The following is a 16,012-nucleotide window of genomic DNA, read 5'->3' on the forward strand; positions in this document are numbered from 1 at the left end:
TATTTTGTGTAATACGAAGAAATGGTCACTGAACGAATCATTTTGGTGAACGAACTGAAAATGAACAAATCTCTAGAAAGAATCATAATTTCCACCACTACATGACAGTCAAGGGTCAAGAGCCCCACTAAAGCACACGCTGATCTCCATTATGGTTGCACACTTTAACCAATAAAACATCAACATCTGATCCTCTGTAATTCTCAAGAACAGCAGGTGTTCATCATTAATGAACAATCATCATTTAATTATCTCATTAACTTTAACCCTTTGAGGACTTGGGATATGACTTGAAGACTTGCTTGTGACTTGAAAGTCCCAACTCTGGTAAAAGCTGAATGTCAGTCAACAATCCAAAGAAGACTATCTCATGATGTCCAAGTCAACATGAGTTATAAGCAGAAAAAGCATAAGATCATCTGTCACTACAAGGTTTGATTCAGCAATGCATACATGTATGTTGCGAAAACAATATTGAAATTGTTTTGAATCAAATTGCTTTGAATTAGTAAAAGGGTCAAGAGACTACCTAAAGCAAACCCTGACCACAATTATGGTGACATAGTGTTTTTTTTTTTTTTTTCAGTTGAAGGCTGTGGCAAAATTCAGTTGTAGTTCTTGTGTTTCGCTTTACTTCAGTGATGTTGATTGTTAACAGCAGATGTTCATCACTAATGTACAATCATCATTTAATTAGTCACTTAATTATCTCATTAACTTTAACCCTTTGAGGACTTGAATATGACTTGAAGACTTGCTTGTGACTTGAAAGTCCCACCTCTGCTGTCTATTAAATGCCACTCCAATTATAAGCAGGTGATGGAGATTTTAGCGGTGATCACGGAAGCAGCTTTACTGATTAGATGCGCATGATCATATCGTTAGATATATCGCCCAGCCCTAGTTCCACACATTACCAATCTGTGGGAGCCAGAATTCTTGCTGGTTGGTAGGGGATCAAATACTTATTTCACTCACTGAAATGCAAATAAATTTGATATTAATTTATTATTGATATTCTGTCTCTATCCATTAAAATAAACCATCAAAATCACAGACCCTTCATTTCTTCGTAAGTGGGCAAAATTACAATTACAAAATATATTACAAAAATTATATGTGTGTATATATATATATATATATATATATATATATATATATATATATATACATATATATATATACACACACACACACACACACACACACACACATATGCATATAAGAAGTTATAAATAATAATAACGCATATTAAAGTTACATTTTCCTTTAATATTCTGTAATGAAGGAGATCCCAGTAATCTCAGACAGATGTTGTGAAATGGCTCCATTACAACAGAAATCTGCTCAGGAGTCAGTGGAAGAGCCTCTTTTCCTTATAATGGAGAAAGAGGACAAAGAAAAGGCCCTCAATAATCTCCTGAACAATCAGAAGCTTCCAGAGTGTCCTTCATGTTTCATCGTGTGTTCATTGTCATTGTTGTGGGATTGTCATAACAAAATATGCCTAATAGTAAATTGTTCATTTGATACATTTTCATTTGAATTAATGAAAGATTGTCATGACAAAAAGTGTCCAAGAGTGATTTGTTCATTTTGTAAATCAAGGGGTGAGAACCAGAAGGGCATAAGTGACATTTTGGGGCGAAATGGAGAAGAAACCAGTTTTTTTACTGCTGAAAATGTATTATTTATCTTATTTTGTGTCAAAGAGCTGGATGATGAGGGAGAAAATGAAATATCCAAAACTCATTGGGTCTCATTCATGAAACACGAGCAGAACGAATTTTTGTGTAAATCGCGTGTAAAGTGGTTTTGGCGTAAATTTTCGGATTCATCAAAACGTTCGTATTTTCCAAATGTTAGTTGGTACGAAAGAAATCTACACCTGCTCCCAGCCACGCGTAAATAGTGCATTTAACGTCTGAACGTTTTGCTCATTAATACGGCTACATTTTAATTCACCTTAATCGGGTACATATTTACACAGCATTTTGAAAAAACTATTATATATATTAATTACATATGGTTTTTCTTTTAACTTTTATTATGAGAGCCAGTAATAGGATCTGTAATATACTGCCAAACTTCCTTTTTTAGGACCTGATACGTCACTAGTAGGCCTACGCTTGAAAATAAAATGTGGCGTTTTGAATGAACTTCTGATAATAAAACTTCAATTTCTGCAGCTGAGAAATGTTTCTTTTTCAGTCGCTTTTGAGAAGACGTTGAAATCCTTCGTTTGGTGTCATAATATGATGCTCATATATAGTTGTCAGTCGGATTTAATAGGCGGGGTTTATGGTAATTGAGAGTGAGCGTGCACGCGCGTCCCATTTACGTCTGATTGGAATTCATTAACACACACACACTTTTCACTATCACATCTGACGTTTACGAAGTTTTTGTGAATCAGGAGACGAGTTTTCGGGAAGTTCTCTTTACGCGCAAATCACTCAGATATTTACTCGTATATTTACGAATGTTTCATGAATGAGACCCATAGTCAGTGAGGTGTAGCTAGTCAACTTACATTCTGATGGTATGTCCCTAGTAGTGATGGGAAGTTCGGATCATTTTACCGACTCGGACTTTTGAGTCTCGTTCAGCAAAATGAACGAAACTTTTTTCGAGTCATTTCGTTCATTTCGTTCATTTTAGCAAAATGTTAATAAAAAATTAAGTGCTACCTCCCCAACACATCTAGTACTTACGCAAACGTTGATCACACTACAAACAATACAAAACTAAAATGCTATAAGATAAAGAAAAAATATTAATTCTTTACCTGGGTCTTCAGCCTGTGATTAGCTCATCTCACCTCTTATCTGACAAGAAGTCTTCGGGTTTAAGGCATTCCTTAATCACGTGACAGCACCATACGCAAAACTAACGCGGTCTGAGCCGGAAAGAGAATTGATTAGTTCATCTCATGAGTCTTTCGGGTCGAGTTTGACTCGTTCCTTAATCACGTGACAGCCCCATACGCAAAACTAACGCGGTCTTGAGCCGGAAAGAGAATTGATTAGTTCATCTCATGAGTCTTTCGGGTCGAGTTTGACTCGTTCCTTAATCACGTGACAGCCCCATACGCAAAACTAACGCAGTCTTGAGCCGGAAAGAGAATTGATTAGTTCATCTCATGAGTCTTTCGGGTCTCGGGTGTCGGGTCGAGTTTGACTCGTTCCTTAATCACGTGACAGACCCATGTGCTATTTCTGACATTTCTGTCACTGTGTTTTTGTCACTGTTTGTTGAGGATCTGTGGTGTGTTATTATTTTATAAATAAATAAAACCTTGTTATAAATAAAATTGATTAATTTGTCTTCTTGACTGTCAATCGGTAAATAAACACTAGGCTATATAATAATATAATAATCCAAACTATAAATCCAAAAAGTATTTATAGACTAGTTTGTTCATTTTTACTCCAATTTTGAGTTTGCTGGTATGCTAATTGCTTTTCCTAGGCAGACTTGACATATTGGTGTAATATATGTATAAGAAGATTGCTCAAAAAAGGACATAATGACATGCATTAAAAGCAAATAACATTTTCAATTTGAATTATTAATGTTAGTTTAAAACATTAAGGTTATGATAACTTCAGTTTTAACAGTTTTAACCCAGCTCAGAGTGAGGAGTTTCAGATCCTGGTGCGACTGCCAATGCAGGGGCCATGTTTTGGGAAGACTTTGACGAGAGGTTAGCAAGTTTGAGGCCTTCTGCTACCTCTTCTAAGACCTCAGATGCTATGATGGAGATGCGGGCCAACCTTGCAGAGCCACTCTTACCCCGCACATCATTGTGTGATTTTAAAGGTAATTTGTTATTGTTATAAGGCTCCATAGTTTTAGTATCTCTTAATTTTCATTTATTTTTTATTCAAATGGTTTAAAATTATTTTGGGAATAGTTATCGTCTTTGATATAAAGTTTTTATTTTGGCACAAAAGTGTTATTTATTTTAAAATGCATTCATTTAAAATTATTATGTAAAAAAAGCAAAGCTTGTTGGGCAATATTTAGTTTTTCTTTTTTTTATATTGTACTTTTAAAGTTCATTTGTTGAGGTTATTAGACCCAGTGGCTTTATTATCTTTTAATTTTAATTTCATTTTTAATTATTTACATTTTTATTATTTTAATTTATTTTGGAATAGTTGTCCTCTTTGTTACAAAGCTTTTCTGGCACAAAAATAAACAAACAACAATTGAAAAGTATGTACAGTGTTTTTAATGTTTATAAAGTGTCATATGTTACAAAAGTATGGTTTAAACAGACAATCTGATTTAATAACTGCACAACTAAACAAAAAACAAACAAACAAACAGAAAAAAAGATCAACATTTTAAGCATAACCAACTCTTAATTTCCACATTCAGTGTTATGGAAAAGTACCACCATGACAGAAATTAAAAGCAACAATTTGAAACCAAAAATGCATCATGTTACTGTAAGAGTAAATAATACTAATAATAAATAAATACTACGCACCCATTTTGTAAGGAAAGTTGTAAATTAACTAATAACTAATTAGCCAATGTTGTCACATCACGGGACAAAAGAACGAAAAACCCGAAGAACCGAAAGATGAACTATTCAATTCTCTGCATTCTTTTACTGTCTATGGTTTTAGCGTATGGGTCTGTCACGTCATTAAGGAATGACTCGACCCGAAGACTCATGAGATGAACTAATCAATTCTCTTTCCGGCTCATTCTGCATTGGGTTTAGCGTATTGGGCTGTCACGTGATTGAGGAACGAGTCAAAAACCCGATAGACCCGAACTATGAACTAATCAATTCTCTTTCCGGCTCATTCTGCATTGGGTAAGCGTATGGGGCTGTCACGTGATTAAGGAACGAGTCAAAAACCCGATAGACCCGAACTATGAACTAATCAATTCTCTTTCCGGCTCAAGACTGCATTGACTGACAGGTGAATTGCTACGACTAGAACAGAACCTATTGAATAATGCGCATATGCGCGACTGAACGAATCACTCCCCGAGACGACTCGTTCTTCCCGAGTCACATTAAAGATTCGTTCAAAATGAACGAATCGTTCAAGAACGACACATCACTAGTCCCTAGTGAAAAATAAATATACTAAGATGTATTTTAAATCCATTTATTTAATGCTAAGTATACTACAAACACATTTACATATTTATGTACTTAATAAAAATACCCATGTACTTTTAGTATACTAATCTGGTATACTTCAAGTCTGCTAAATTGGAACAATTTAAAATTTTGTGCTTAATGCACTTAGTAGTGCTGATGAACATACTTAAGTATAAGTGGAATTACTGCAAGTATACTTCTGGTACACTTTAAATATCTTGCATTTAAAGACAACCATAAATATTGAAATGAAAACACATTTTAGGGTCCTACCATACACCTGGCGCAAGGTGCACCGCAAGTGTTTTTGCTAGTTTCAGCTCGACGCAGTTCTCATTTTTCCGTCCTGCGCCACGTTGTTTAAATAGCAAATGCATTTGCACCCATCTGTGTGCCCATGGGCATGCTGGTCTAAAAAAAGAGGTGTGTTCAGGCACATTGTTACTGCATTGCTATATTAAGGAACTGAAACTAGACTGCGCCATTGACCAACAAAAACCTGGTCTGAAGTGTGGCACAATGTTTTTTCTTTGTTATTTAAAGAGCGTGTTATTAATATGCTCTAATAGGGAAGTGCACAACATGCGTGCACTTGTCTTATTACACACACAGGGATGCGCAGCAGCACACAAACAATTTTACTTCAGTATATTTTTAGTTAGACTTCAGCACTACTTTCTTACAATTTGAGTGCATTAAGTACAAAATAAGTTGTATGTTGTTATCCATGTGTGAACACATTTTTATTATAACTATAACTATAATAAGTATACTTATTATATACTCCGTTAAGCTCCGCCTCTCACTTCCGGTTCTGTGGCTGCGGTTCTGAAACAGCTGGTGCTGCGGGTCTGCAGCTGGATACTATCGGATGTTTTAGGCCTTTTTAACATTGATGTTTGAAAATTTGCATTTACATGAATTCATTCGACAGATTTGCTTTTATCCAAAAGCAACTTACAGTTGAAGAAAACAACAAACTATTTGCCATAGTCATCATTCAAAATAGTAAAATATAGGACAGGAAGGGAGAAAGGATAATAAGAGAATAGAAAAAGTGAAGGCATTGAGGAAACCATGTGCCTGAATGATGGGTCCCAGTGATGTAATGTATATAGAGAAGAAGAGGGGCCCAAGAACTGATCCCTGAGGAACACCTAGCCTGGTCTAGCATGTAAAATAAGCTACTCTTTTTAACACTATTTGAGCATAATAAAAAAAATGTATAATAAGCAAATGTTGCCAGATTTCATTGCTAATCTTAAATATGATATTTAATCCGAAGCTTGGTGAACAGCTTTGGAGAATTTAATGATTGCCCATTCAAAGAGATGCACTTCCCTGACTGAAAGATGTTTCAGATGGCTGCCGAGTGAAATGATTTGCCTTAAAAGGCTCTAATTGTGTGTGTGCACTTCGGATGGGTTAAATGCAGAGCACTAATTCTGAGTATGGGTCACCATACTTGGCCTCATGTCACTTTAGGAATGTGTCTGTGTGTCTGTGTCTTTACAAAGTGACATCGCCAACTACTGGCCTGGCATGCATTTTTATTCATTTTTAAAGATACTCTATACTTGAAACTAAAAAAAAAAAAAAAAAAAAAAATGCCAAGGAAAACTTTTTAGTTTATAATTTTTGTAGTGGAGTACCACAAAATAAACACCACCATCACAATTTATGCAATTGGCACACATACACAGTATTACATTTAAAATGTAAAGTTATAAAAATACAAAAGCAGCAAAAACTCTGATATTACAAATGCATCATACATAACCCATAACTGACCTACTGAACAAAATGTATTTCATATTCGGTCACAAGAGGGAGCTAAAGCAGCAGCATCTGCATCAGGAGAGTCATATGCTGCTGTAAAACATCAGCAAAAAGCCTCCAAATAAGGAAACAACAAATATTACAAAATAAAAAAAAAATTCGATTCGTGCAAATACTTTCATTTTACCAGAATACATAAATACTTTGAATGGACTTCAGATGAGGAGGTTGCTCCTTTTCCCAGAGTGCAGTTACAACATCTACCAGCAGTGACCCTGCACCACAAAACCAGTCATAAGGGTCCATTTTGATTGAGATTTATACATCAATAAATACGTTAAGAATAAATAAGCTTCCCATTGATGTATGGTTTGTTGTGATAGGACACTATTTGTCTGAGATAGAACTATTTGAAAATCTGGAATCTGAGGGTGCAAAAAAACTAAATACTTAGAAAATCACCTTTAAAGTTGTCCAAATGAAGTTCTTAGAAATGTATATTACCAATCAATTTCTTTTTACCACAATAATTATTTTTGCTATTGGTACAAATATACCTGTGCTACTTTTGACTGGTTTTGTGGTCCGGGTCATATTTAATAAATCTGTTTCTGGAAACAAAGATGAATTCAATCCCCATCAACATGAAAGACGATGAAGACATTTAATCAAAGTTTGGTGATGAAACTGTGCTGCTAGATAATAAAGTCTGTTAATAACACAAAAATCAATGAACAATATATTGAATGTTTTTTTTTTTTCCACGGGAGCTTCTAGTGGCGAAAATCAGATCAAATCTGAGTCAAAAACAGGATCAAACTGTGGTTTTATATGTAATTTTGAAAAAAAAATTTTTTTTTATCACATGTACATTTTAAAAAGTTAAGATCTACGCTTCAAAAAAGTAAAGATATTTTTTTCAAAGTTTTAAGGCCTTGTTTGAGACATCTAAAATGTGCAGAGCAGAGTTCCCAGGACCAGGATAAGAACCACTGAGTTAAAATGACTGAATCTGAAAATTAACAAAGTAGAAACTAAATCTATCTGTTCTATAATCTCCAAACTGAATAACATTGCTCAGTATTAAAAGCAAACTTTCCGATGTACTGGTCAGTTTCTGCTCTGTTTTTCACACTTCTCTTTCTCACACTCATCTGCATGCAAAAAAGCAGAAGTAACTGCAGCTTTCTTAACACTTTGGACTTATCATTTTGTAAGTCCCTCTTGTAGCTGACACTGATACACTGTAAAACCCGACAAGTTAACTTAACTCAAACCGTTTGAGTAAATAGATTGCCTTGATTTAAACCATGTAAGTTTTAAAAGTTTGCATTCAAGTAATTAAGTGATTAACTAAGTGCTGATTGAGAATTAGTGATGAACAGCTGCTGTTAACAAACAGAATCACTGAAGAAAAGAGAAACACAAGAACTACTACAACTGACTTCAGACACAGACTTAGATGAAATCAACTGAAATAAAATACATGACATCAGAGGGTCCGTTAGAATTTGTTGAACACGTCAACATCGTCGTGAACGCGCTCACAATGGACCCGGAAGAGAAGACAATGCTGAATAAAGTCGTAATTTTTGTTATTTTTGGACCAAAATGTATTTTCGATGCTTCAACAAATTCTAACGGACCCTCTGATGTCACATGGACTACTTTGATGATGTTTTTCTTACCTTTCTGGACATGGACAGTATACTGTACACACAGTTTCAATGGAGGGACTGAGAGCTCTCGGACTAAATCTAAAATATCTTAAACTGTGTTCCGAAGATAAAAGGAGGTCTCACGGGTTTGGAACGACATGAGGACGAGTCATTAAATGACAATTTTCATTTTTGGGTGAACTAACCCTTTAAGTGACAAGATGCAAAAAATTTCCATTATTCTCCTGCCTAAAATTAGAAATAACTAGGAATGCACCAAAATAAAAGTTCTTGGCCAAAACAGAAAAATTCTAGATGCACAGAAATTTCCTGTCAGCGTGTTATTTCGTTGGACTGATACACAAGTGGAACGCATTTTTATGGAGCAAAATATTGAGCGGAGCATCACACCGTTCGGTGACAGCAGCTAGACAGAGAGTGAAACCGGTGTACATGTTCAGCTCATATTTTTGGCCATTTTTCTCTTTTGGCCAAAAAATGAAAATGCCATTTTTGGCCAATAATTTTCAGCACAGAAATTTCGGTGCATCTCTAGAAATAAAATTCTATCTGTTTTGTTTTTGTCTATGCACAAGGAGATTAATGCTGTTGGAGAGGATGCTACATCAATAGAGGGACATGTGAAAGTCCTGCAGGACCAATATAGAAGGACACAGCCAGAGACTCACATTGTTGAAGATCGAATGAGGAGGACCTTTGCCTGGAGGCGGCAGGAGATTACTAGTGGTATGACTGTTGAAGATGTCGTCAACAAATATCCATTCTTGAAGAGTCCATTAGGGGTTAGTGTACAAATTATAATTATGAAATTACAAAATCTCATTAACACACTAAAACTGTATAAAATTCTCTGATTTACTTATGCTTGTCTTTCAATTAACTGCAGCTTTATCAAGAAATTGGTTTCCTGTATAAATGTGTTCAACTGAGCCGCCATTTTCTAGAACATTTTGGACACATTACATCCAGCGTGCTACGGCTCGCTCAAGGGAAATCCCCTCTAGCAAAGCTGCACAAAGAAGCTAGAGAAGAATCTCTCTGTGAAGACCATCTTGGTAATTGACTCCTAAACTTTATTTAGCACTTTATTAAGCCTATTAAATTCTTGCCTTTGATAGATTTTTACATATTTGTTTGTGTATCACATTTTATGTTCCAGGAATTGATTTTAAAGCAGCACTTCTCATGTTGCCAGCCTTGTTCAGAGAGAAACTTGAACATTTCATTGTGCTTGGAGAGGTGCGTATATAGTTTTACATTTCTGTGCAATCCTTAAACTGTATTTTGGCAAAATGCAAATGAGTGAATATTAATTATCTTAGTCTTTATGCATGTCAATTTTCTCTCCATAAGTTAAGTCAACTGCTGAGAAAATTTTACTGATACAGAATCTGTTTTGTGCTTTGTCATTTAGAGTGAACCATCCTCACCATATCCTACTGTTCAAGTACAGGAGACCACTGACTGGAAAACTGTGTTTACAAGAAGAGTCACTGCAGTCATCAAAGTTGATGGGATCGAAATCTGCCAGGCAAACGGTGTGGATGAAGGGGCTCTTGCAGCATTTTGACATATCCATCCCACCTGAAGAACACCCTGGTGTTTCTTCAGCGGTATGTTTTGAAACTTACTGTGGATGGTGACAAGCCTCTACCTACCCCAGTTACCAGAATAATTAATCTCTTATAGTAACATCAGCAAAAATGCCCCGCCTCTTCAATTGCCCTAAATGTTCTCGAAGAGCATTTACAATCATCAAATTAATCCAGCACATTGGTCTCATTCATGCACATGAGGCAAATTTTTCAATAACTTGTGGTCTTAATGACTGTCAGAGATCATTTACGAAGTATGCGTCCTTAAGATGTCATGTTTACCGAAAGCATAAAAATACGGTGCTACAACAGACTACTACTACGACTACTGACCCTCTGCCTCTGCTTGAGGAGGTTGAGAAAGAATGTACTACTGATGTTGCTTTTTCAGCGCCCCCAAACATGAATGAGCTGTTGCAGCAATTTAGAGAGAACCTTTTTGCCTTCACATTGAAATGCAGAGAAAAAAAATCACTTGCCTCAGTCAGTACAGCAAGAAATTTTGGATGATGTTAATTTCCTGTTTAGTTTTTTCAAAGAGAACTATGATGAATTTCTTGCATATCATCTAGAAAAAAAATGGCTTTGATCTTGCAGCATGTCCAGAACTTCAAGAAGTGCTACAGTCCCCAGACTTTTTTTCAGAGGCCTCAAGACTTGTTAGGTCTCCACATATGTTAAAAGAATTTTGTAAAGAAAAGTTTGAGATGACTGAACCCATACAGTACACGCTAAGAGACCCAAGTGGTAACAAGACTGGAAGTTACTCTTATGTTCCTATTTGTGAGGTATTAAGGAAATACTGTTCTCATGAGGACATTTGGGACCAAATACAAACTGAGCTGAATATAGAAAAAGATTTACTTGTTCTGAATGATTATCGAGATGGACTTCATTTCAAAAACCACAAAATATTTGCAGGTAACCCACAAGCACTAAGGTTACATTTTTACGAAGACGAATTCGAAGTATGTAATCCCCTGGGGTCTAAACGCAACAAGCACAAACTGTTCGCAATTTACTATACCGTTGGAAATGTGGGTACCAAGTATTGCTCTCAGTTAAAACATATACATTTAGCTTTACTTGTCCGCTACTGCCATGTGAAACAATTTGGACTAGATGAAATTTTGAAGCCATTGATAGATGATCTTAAAAAGCTTTCATCAGAAGGAATTAATGTTCTTGTTGATGGTTCAGAAAAAAATGTTTGTGCAGCTGTTGCAGTTATATCTGCTGATAACCATTCTTCTCACTTAATAGGTGGATTCAGTATGTCTTTTAATGTTGGTAGAATTTGTAGGTACTGCATGGCCACACATGGTGACATCAAGAGATGTTTTAATGAATCTGACTTTGTTTCAAGAACTGCGGATGTCCACAGATACCACTTAGAGTGTGTGAAGGAAAATCCAGACACTAAAGCCATTTATGGTGTCACGGGAGGCTGTCCTTTTGACAAACTAGACTACTTTGATGTTACAACGTCATTACCTCCGGATGTGATGCACGACTTTCTAGAAGGTGTAGTTGCTTTAGCGTTGTGCCTTGTTTTAAGTAAAGCTCACAGAGAGAAAGTCATAACCATACAAGAGTTCAATGAAGAGCTGAGAAAACTTACTATTGGACAGAATGATAAGAAAAATAAGCCAGCTCCTCTTTCTGAAAAACTTCTACGCAGCTGCAGTATAGTAGGATCTGCCTCACAGAAATGGTGTTTATTTCGCCTGCTGCCCTTCTTGGTTGCACACAGAATTCCTGAGGGCTGTAGCTACTGGCATGTCTACTATAGGGCTGGGCGATATATCTAACGATATGATCATGCGCATCTAATCAGTAAAGCTGCTTCCGTGATCACCGCTAAAATCTCCATCACCTGCTTATAATTGGAGTGGCATTTAATAGACAGAGCCGTAGATCGCTGACAAGCCACGCCATATCGCGTTCATTATCGCAGATGAATCGCCTTCGATAATGAACGCGTGGCGTGGCTTGTCAGCGATCTACGGCTCTGTCTATCAGAGGTGGGACTTTCAAGTCACAAGCAAGTCTTCAAGTCATATTCAAGTCCTCAAAGGGTTAAAGCTAAAGAGATAATTAAGTGACTAATTAAATGATGATTGTGCATTCATGCCCGTAGGCATGGGGGGTTCTGCCAAAGGTCCAGAATTTAAGTCTTTTATTTTTCATGCATCGGCTCTGAATGATGATGGGGGGGGGGAGGTATTATTATTTTTATTATTATTAAAAGGATTTCTCTATTTTCTCCACTCAATAGTCTACAATACAATAGCCATATAAGCGTAGTGTAATTATAATAATAAAACATAGTAGGAAATTCAGTGATATTGGCTGTGCAATATCAACTTTTGAAAAAAAGAACCCCCCCTTTCAATTGGCTGGCTACGAACCTGGCATTAGTGATGGACATCTGCTGTTAACAATCAACATCACTGAAGTAAAGAGAAACACAAGAACTACAACTGAATTTAGCCACAGCCTTCAACTAAAAAAAAAGTAAAAGAAAAAAAAAAAACACTATGCCACCATAATTGTGGTCAAGGTTTGCTTTAAGTAGTGTCTTGACCCTTTTACTAATTCAAACCAATTTAATTCAAACCAATTTAATTCAAAACAATTTCAATATTGTTTTCACAACAAACATGTATGCATTGCTGAGTCAAACCTGGCAGTAACAGATGACCTTATGCTTTTTCTGCTTATAACTCATGATGATTGAACATCATGAAATTGTGTTTATCTTTGGCAGAGGTGGGAAGTCCAGGGGCCAAAGAGTAAAAAACCTGCCATATTTTTGTTCCACCCATGAACTCATCAGCCGATTTCACCAGAGGAGGAACCAAGTCATTCCTTCCAAGTCACAAACGAGTCTTGAGTCAAATCCCAAGTCCTCAAAGAGTTAAAGTTAATGAGATAATTAAGTGACTAATTAAATGATGATTGTGCATTAGTGATGAACACCTGCTGTTATTGAGAATTACAGAGGATCAGATGGTGATGTTTTATGTACCCTATGCCAAGGGTACAAAAGCTGTAACCTTGAGGATACACTCTCAGAAAATAAAGTACATAATTGTACCTTTAGGGGTACAATAGCTTGTCACTGGTGCTGTACCCTTGTGATTTTTACCTTAAGAGACCAGTTTTGTACAGAGGTGGGAAGTCCAGGGGCCAAAGAGTAAAAGTCCAGCAGCTGATTTCACCAGAGGAACCAAGTCATTCCTTCCAAGTCACAAACGACTCTCAAGTTAAATCCCAAGTCCTCAAAGAGTTAAAGTTGATTGTGCATTAGTGATGAACACCTGCTGTTATTGAGAATTACAGAGGATCAGATGTGGATGTTTTATTGGTTAAAAAGATGCCACCATCATGGAGATCAGTGTTTGGTTTAATTGTGCTCTTGACCCTTGACTTGTTGTGCTAGCTCTTTCTCTGTAGATCTGCATGGGTTGTTGTGGAGAAGACAGAACTGTGACATATGAAAAACATATAGTTACAATGAGCTGGTTTAACTATATCTCAAATATTTTTGTCTTCTTTCTTATCACATGTCTAGGTTGTGAATAATTCCGGTGAAACTACAGCATGCACACAAAAAAAGCATTGCTCTAATATTTACAGGATATGGATACTTTTTTTATTTGTAACACATATAAAAGTTTGAACTCCAGTGCTTTTTAGACACACACAGATATCAAGAACCAGCATATGAATCTCTACAATGGTTACAATCAACAAAATGCTTCATGTTGCAATACATGAATTACTCCCATAATGCACCGCAGTATGAATAATAATTTTCACCACTGTTGAGGATCACATGATAAATGTTCATGGCTAAATGCCTAAATCCAATTTTTTTTTCTTAATATTAAAGTGTTATAAAGCATTATATGGTGGCATTTGCATAATGAGATTTCTCTCTTTTTTGTGAAAGTGACATACAGTTAAGTGTGGTGACCTAGGGCTGGGCGATATATCGAGCGATATGATCATGCGCATCTAATCAGTAAAGCTGCTTCCGTGATCACCGCTAAAATCTCCATCACCTGCTTATAATTGGAGTGGCATTTAATAGACAGAGCCGTAGATCGCTGACAAGCCACGCCATATCGCGTTCATTATCGCAGATGAATAATTGCCTTCGATATTGAACGCGATATGGCGTGGCTTGTCAGCGATCTACGGCTCTGTCTATCAGAGGTGGGACTTTCAAGTCACAAGCAAGTCTTCAAGTCATATTCAAGTCCTCAAAGGGTTAAAGCTAAAGAGATAATTAAGTGACTAATTAAATGGTGATTGTGCATTAGTGATGAACATCTGCTGTTAACAATCAACATCACTGAAGTAAAGAGAAACACAAGAACTACAACTGAATTTAGCCACAGCCTTCAACTGAAAAAAAAAAAGTAAAAGAAAAAAAAAACACCATGCCACCATAATTGTGGTAAAGGTTTGCTTTAAGTAGTGTCTTGACCCTTTTACTAATTCAAACCAATTTGATTCAAAACAATTGCAATATTGTTTTCGCAACAAACATGTATGCATTGCTGAGTCGAACCTTGCAATAACAGATGATCTTTTGCTTTTTCTGCTTATAACTCATGATGACTGAACATCATGAAATTGTGTTTATCTTTGATAGTAGACTGAAACTCAGCTATTACTGAACTGAAGTAAAAAAAATAAAATCACAATGCTTCAATGTTGAAAGACACAAAAGGAGACAATCAGTTCAGGTTTTTAGACAAACACACTTATCACACGATCCTCAACAGTGGTGACAATTTTTCATACTGCAGTGCATGACGGGAGTTTTTACTAAGGTTTTACCCAGCATGCAACATTTTGTTGATTGCCACCACTGTTGAGAGTCATATGCTGGTTCTTGATGTCTGTGTGTGTCTACAAATTATAGTTTTTCAAATTTTGTATGCACTTAGTAGATTTAAAATTCACTTTAATTTTTTTTTCCATAGTGTATAGTGGTGGAAATTATGATTCTTTCTAGAGATTCGTTCATTTTCAGTTTGTTCACCAAAATGATTCGTTCAGAATCGTTCACTGATTCGTTCAGTGACCATTTCTTCGTATTACACAAAATAAGCCAGCAGGTGGCAAAATAGAGTGTATTATGTGTTATGTCTTAAGTCAACGAACATATTCACTTGTTACAAAAACTGATCTGGCTTTATTAATGTGTGTATAATCGTATTCAATATATAAAGTCTAATTAAGTTGTTCAGATGAACAAAGCACAAGGTTTTCTTGCCTAATTAGCATTTTAATTGTTTGGTCAGACAGTTTGTATATTATATATTTACATGAATAAATCGGGGATTAAACGTGTAGTTGCTAAATATCAAAACAAGCGTATGTGCACAAGTACAGCTTTGCATTTTGCGAGATTGACATGCTAAAGGCAGATTAACCCGGTTTACTCTCATTCATTTCGTTCACGAACGACATGTGTGTATCAGTTCAGTCATTTCATTCACGAACGAGATGTGTGTATCAGTTCAGTCATTTCATTCACGAACGACATGTGGATCAGTTCAGTCATTTCATTCACGAACGAGATGTGTGTATCAGTTCAGTCATTTCATTCACGAACGAGATGTGTGGATCAGTTCAGTCATTTCATTCACGAACGAGATGTATCAGCACATTCAACTCATTCACGAACGACATGGGTACCAGTTCAGTCATTTCGTTCACGAACGATAAGATCTCTAGATCTAGTTCAGACTCATATGAAAATCGTTCATTGAAGGGCGTATTCGTTCACTACATTCAACAAATCACAT

General features: G+C 36.1%; 1 long non-coding RNA gene across 1 annotated transcript; it reads left to right on the top strand.

Moving 5' to 3' along the window:
• The first annotated feature begins 9,514 nt into the window (after nt 1–9,514).
• LOC113071676 (uncharacterized) lies at nt 9,515–10,149 on the top strand. The gene is made up of 3 exons (XR_003280204.1): nt 9,515–9,644; nt 9,749–9,828; nt 10,004–10,149. It is a non-coding gene; the product is annotated as an uncharacterized LOC113071676 (long non-coding RNA).
• Nucleotides 10,150–16,012: the final 5,863 nt, after the last annotated feature.

Source organism: Carassius auratus, unplaced genomic scaffold, assembly GCF_003368295.1.
Source record: "Carassius auratus strain Wakin unplaced genomic scaffold, ASM336829v1 scaf_tig00007853, whole genome shotgun sequence".
Taxonomy (NCBI): domain Eukaryota; kingdom Metazoa; phylum Chordata; class Actinopteri; order Cypriniformes; family Cyprinidae; genus Carassius; species Carassius auratus.